Source organism: Canis aureus, chromosome X (assembly GCF_053574225.1).
Source record: "Canis aureus isolate CA01 chromosome X, VMU_Caureus_v.1.0, whole genome shotgun sequence".
Lineage (NCBI taxonomy): Eukaryota > Metazoa > Chordata > Mammalia > Carnivora > Canidae > Canis > Canis aureus.
In genome coordinates this window covers 119,601,445-119,607,295 of record NC_135649.1, presented here as the reverse complement: position 1 = coordinate 119,607,295, position 5,851 = coordinate 119,601,445, and the positions used below count along the sequence as shown (strand labels likewise).

The following is a 5,851-nucleotide window of genomic DNA, read 5'->3' as shown; positions in this document are numbered from 1 at the left end:
TTAAAGCATTTAAGAAAATCAGACATATCAGACTGTGATTTGAATTAAATGACTAGAAATTTTCATTAGGTGTGTAATCAATGTTCAAATGTCCATAGAAACTTAATCGTTTTGCTTAATGACCTTTTGCTTTATTGGTTAAGTAAATAAAATATGAGTATTTAGAAGAATGCTGTAAAAATAAATTGGGTATCAGTAAAAATAGTGGTATTCTTCATGCACATAAACTTGGATATAAGGAATCTATCAACATTAAAAAGGGCAGATGCATCAATATTTCACCTTGTTCATAGCTACTAGTATTGGAGATTTAAATTAAATCTAGAAATAACTGCTGGTTAAGGAGAGTGAAAACTAAGGAAAGAATTCCCTCTGGAATATGGCAAATAAGTTTCTGAAAATACTAACGATATAATCATTATTTGAAAATATGTAATTTTAGAATATTTAAATCAAGAAATAGGAAGCAAAGAAGGCCATCCCAAGGAACCATTTTTTGCTATTAATAGAATTCTTTTTTTCATAATCTCTATGCCCAAACATGGGGCTCAAACTCACAACCCCAAGATCAAGAGTTGCATGCCGTACCAATTGAGCCAGACAAGAGCCCCTAGAATTCTTATTAAATGTGTTCACAAAAAAAAAAAAAAAAAAAAAAAAAAAAATGTGTTCACCATTGAAAGGGAAGTATGTGATTGAATTCAGCATTTAAAAATGTAAGGTGAAAGAATTAAAAGTCAAAGGATAACAGGTAAAATTGAAGACTGTATATAGTTAACCCTGTGGATACCACTTGACAAAGAACATAACTGAGAGTCACTCATTACTGCCCAATGGGAGGGATGAAACTGAAAGTTGAAAGCCATCTCAAGTTTGAAAGCATTTCTGAGACTACCCAGTGGAGGCAGTCAGTAGGCACTTGGATAGATGGGTTTGGAGATCATAGGACAGATGTCTGGGCCCCGGCTAGATCTCGGGCACCATCATCTGATGGACTGCACATGAAGACCCAATAACCCACTGGGAAGCAGTGAGAAAGGGTAGGGGTTCACAAGGGGATGTGACCTGTCCCATCCTGAGAGGTGTGCAGAAGATGCTGGTACAGGGCTCTGGGAAACACAGCCAGGGACACGGGGAACAGTACAGGAGAACATGCGTGTTTGCAGACACCGTGTGGGACAGGAATGAAAACTGTACGTCCTATATTTGTCAACACCCCCTCTCTCAGATCTTAGCAGGAGCCACCTGGATGGAGGTGGATGAGAAAGACAGACTAGCAAAGAGGAGGATTGGTAGGAGGTGAGTAAATAGAGGTGGCGGTGGTACAGCTCAAGAAATTTGGCTCCAAAGGTGAGCCCAGACACAGGGTGGTGTCTTGGGGAAGTGGGACCAAGGGAGCGTGTTATGTTTTATATGGGAAAGAGCAAAGCCTGTTAGCACTGGGAAGTATGAAAGAGAAAGGGTAGTGAAAAGTGAGAGACTAGAGAAATGAAGCATAGGGCTCCTTAAAAAGAGGTGAGGCTACAAGGTAAATGCACAAATTCTGGGCTATAAGAGGAGAGAGATGTTCTCTCCATTTAAGCACGGAGAAAGGAAGGGAAGCTGTGCAAGATTTGCTCAACTGGTTTTGAGAAGCTGGTGGGATTCCCACTAGAGGCACTTGATTTCCTCCTTGGCATAGAAAATGAGCTTTCTGGCTTATTCTAGGAAGAACAGGGGAGGTGTGAGAGTTGAGCACAAGACACAAGGAACAAAACTTGTATCACAGGGTAGCCAAAGAGTGAATTTACTAGCAAACACGTGGCATTGGCTCCTTTTAAACATTAGAATTAATCTAATAGAACTTGAAAACAGATTTTTTGCAAAATTTGGGTATAGTAAAAAGATAACATATAAACTTTTGCAGAGTTTTAAACTTTATTAAGTGAACGGCTAAAGTCATTCTACCATTGGAGGTAAAAAGACAAATATTATCATTACCAACCATTAAATTAAGTTACTGCAGAACATCCCATCCATTACTAATAGACTCTTTCGTCAAAAGCTAATGGAATTTGGATATTCGTTTTCTATTAATGTCAAAGGTAAAGCAATTTTCTCTAATGAGTTTAGAAACTTGCTCACCAACACCGCAGTCCTATGTACAGAAGGTTTTATGGAGTTTTGCATCAAAAGGAAAATAACTTGCAATTGTGGCATTTCCGTGTTTCTCTCCCAGATGCTAGAGCCTCATTTCTTATACTCTGTTATCCTACTCATGGAAATCCAGCTCTGACACCCTAGGATCCTTCACTCCATAAAATTCCACTTTCCTGTTCGCCACTTTCTCACCAACAGGGTCCATAGTCAGTGTTTCCAGGTGTCCGCTGTTTCTGAGTGGTTTCACTAATTGTACAATAAATGATACCAGCTGGCCTGGAAGACCCACATTTTCTTCATAGATGTTGTAAACTTGAATGACCTGCCTTTTGTTCTAAGATGAAAGTCAGCACCCTGTTCACTTTTCTCTATCCCTCAGAAATGTTGGGCATGGCCAACGTGTCTCCTGAAGATCTGGCTTCTTTAAAAGAGGTCCTGTTCAGTCTTCCACCAGTGCTTCTGATCCGGCTTCTACCAGCTTTCACTGGAAATGATACAAGGTCCCCTCCGTGCTCTCTTGCTTTCCCCCATGCACTGCATCTTTCTCATTTGCTAACACTTATGCCTACATCTTCCTTCCCTATCTCCCTACTGCCCCCCACCAGAAGTAATACCTATCCACACATCAAACTTCCACGTTTACGGTCTTCTCTCCAACCCTTTAATACCAAGTATTTTGGGGGAAAAATCTGACTACAGAATATGACAATATTGTCTATGCCATCTGCCATTAGTGCCCTCCTTGAACAAGTTCTTCTTCCCATTACTATGGAAACGGCCATCTGACCAGTATTTCTCAAAACGCAACGAATCACTTGGAATGTAGTTTAAAACGCTGATTCTATTTATTAGGTTGAGCAAGAAGCCTGAGCTTCTGCATTGCTAACATGTTCCCAGGTGATGCACCCGTATTGGTTTAAGGACTTCAGCTTGAAATCCAGGGACCTAAAGGAACATGACTCAAAGACTTAGTAATGTCTTTGCAAGCTGTCACTTGAAAACTAAAGACTAGAATCTTATTTATATCGTTTCAACTATTTTAACTCTCCAACTCAACGTTTGTTTCATGAGACCATCCCTCTATAAAATTGGCTCTCACTGATCCACACTCCTCTGGTGTCACATTCAGTGGCTTTTTTATCCATATCTTAACTGGCCTTCTCTGCTGAACTCAACACAGTGGACTGCTCATGTGAATGAACTGTACACCTGTGGCTTCCTTGGAGGAAGAGCTCCTTTTAATAATATTACTGTGCAAACATCAATTTTATTAAAAGTCAGTAATAAAAATATTTCAGTATTTCTCTCTTCCCTTTGGGCTCCATGCCTGAACTGTCGGAATATCCAATGCCAAGCCCACAGGAGGGCAGAGATGACACATGACCCAATCACACCCATCCAGAATTTTCCCTTGGACTTTCCGTTAGGGCTATTAAGAAAAAAAAAACAAACAAACAAACAAAAAAAACCTCCCTATGCCCTTTAACCACTTATATGTAAAATAATGAGTTTTGCTCAGAGAGCAACCACCTTACTCACCATCTGGAGAGAACCTATTCTAAAGATAGATTGTATCTGGAGATGTGATTTGAGCAGCTGCATGCAGGTGTGCCAGATATACCCCAGAATGTGCAGCCAAAGGTACTAGTCATTGCCATAAAATGTGGCAATCATCTTTCTTGTATTTCTCTTTGGATTAAAGTAATTTGAATTGGGTTTCCTTCACATGCAACAACAGCTTTCAACAATTAACTGTCCTAAAAATGACTTCTATTTGGCTTCCCTTAAATAAACAAAACAAACAAAAAACTCATTTCTAATGCCTCCTTGGAAAAGTAGGCAAAAGACATTAAGGAAAAATTCTCTGGGGCAGCCCTGGTGGCCCAGTGATTTAGCGCCACCTTCAGCCCCGGGCATGATCCTGGAGACCCAGGATCAAGTCCCACATCGGGCTCCCTGCATGGAATGGAGCCTGCTTCTCCCTCTGCCTCTCTCTGTCATGAATAAATAAATAAAATCTTTAAAAAAAAAATTCTCTGAAGAAATGAAGAACGTTAAGGTCACAAAATTACTTAACCTTTCTTGGCCACCACTGAGCATTCCTTCTGCCAACTGAACTTTAACATCTATTTGTCACATTTAGAAAACATGAACATTGAGAGTGTGAATGAAATTTGCAAAATTTGTGGCTTAATATGAAGAGACTAGACACCACCCAGAATTTGATGTTCCCACTGGAAACATTTTATTATCACATAATTAGGTAAGTCTGTAGAGTTTTCATGTTTCTTGCATATTTAAAAAAAATTTTTTTAAGATTGATTGATTTATGAGAAAGAGCACATAAAGGGGCAGGAGCAGAGGGGGAGGATTAAAGGGAAAGGAACAAGTGGGCTCCCCACTGGGTGTGGAGCCTGCCATAGGGGCTCCATCTCTGTAGTCTGAGATGATAACCTGAGCCAAAACCAAGAGTCACACACTTAACTGAGCCACCCAGGTACTCCTTGCACAGATTTTAGATAATATGCATATTTTTGCTATTGCAAATGCATCATTTCATTTCTTAGGTTCTGCTGGTATAAAAGTACTATTTTCATCTGTTCCTGTCAGCTTTTTAATGAATACTTTAAATTCTCGCAAAATTTTTTAAGTGATAATCTTGTTTATCGAAGCATGGAGTCATCCATTCCTCAAGTGTTGAAAATCTTGGTGTGCTAGACACAACTTACAAAGGAAAATACTTTTGCTCTTTTTTCCTACCATAAATACAAATACTGTTTTCTACCATAAGTAATTAAAACACTTGCAGAAATGGCAGATTTCAGAGCTGGGAAAGAGAAAGTAGAAGGGAAGCCTAGAGAATCTTGTTCCAGAAAGCAAGGAAATGCTCAAAGGATGATGAGGATATGACAAAGGATGATGACACAGAAGTCAGCCAAAATAGGTTCCTGCTGACCAAACTGAGGACAATTTGGGCATCAAAACAAATCATGATAGGGACAGCCCGGGTGGCTCGGCAGTTTAGTGCCACCTTCGGCCCAAGGCCTGATCCTGGAGACCTGGGATCGAGTCCCACGTCAGGCTCCCTGCATGGAGCCTGCTTCTCCCTCTGCCTGTGTCTCTGCCTCTCTCTCTCTCTCTGTCTTATGAATAAATAAAATCTTTAAAAACAAACAAAAACTAATCATGATAGTACCAGAGCATAATCCATTGAATAAAATAAGAAACCATGAGTCCACACAGAAATAAATTGACAGCCTAACAAAGAAGCAGGTATTTATATGATTTTGAAAATGCTGCACCACAGATATACATTAATTATAAATGAGGATAGAATAACTTTGTACAGGAAAAGCCTGGCAGACATCACTTTCACCGAGGTTAAGTCATGTACCATCTGATAAAATGCAATGAGAAAAAGGCAGCATTGCATTTGTGATTTCCCTGCCAATCATGAGGAAACATCAGATAAACCCGAACTGAGGGAAATCATATAAAATAATTTCTGTGGGTAGAATAGTGAACCCCCCCAAAGTCATGTCCATGCAGAACCTCAGAATGTGAGCTCACTTGTAAACAGGTCTTTGCAGATAGAATTCATTAAGAATGTCAAGATGGGTTCCTCCTTGATTTAGGTGGCCCCTGAATCCAAAGACCGGCATCCTTCTAAGAACATAAGACTCAGACATATGCACAGAGAAGCACATGTGAA

General features: G+C 39.9%; 1 protein-coding gene across 6 annotated transcripts in view; it reads right to left on the bottom strand.

Annotated features, from left to right (window-relative positions):
• PNPLA4 (patatin like domain 4, phospholipase and triacylglycerol lipase) overlaps positions 1–5,851 on the bottom strand; it is a 180,617-nt gene that overhangs the window by 140,571 nt on the left and 34,195 nt on the right. The gene's annotated exons all lie outside the window — the stretch shown is intronic.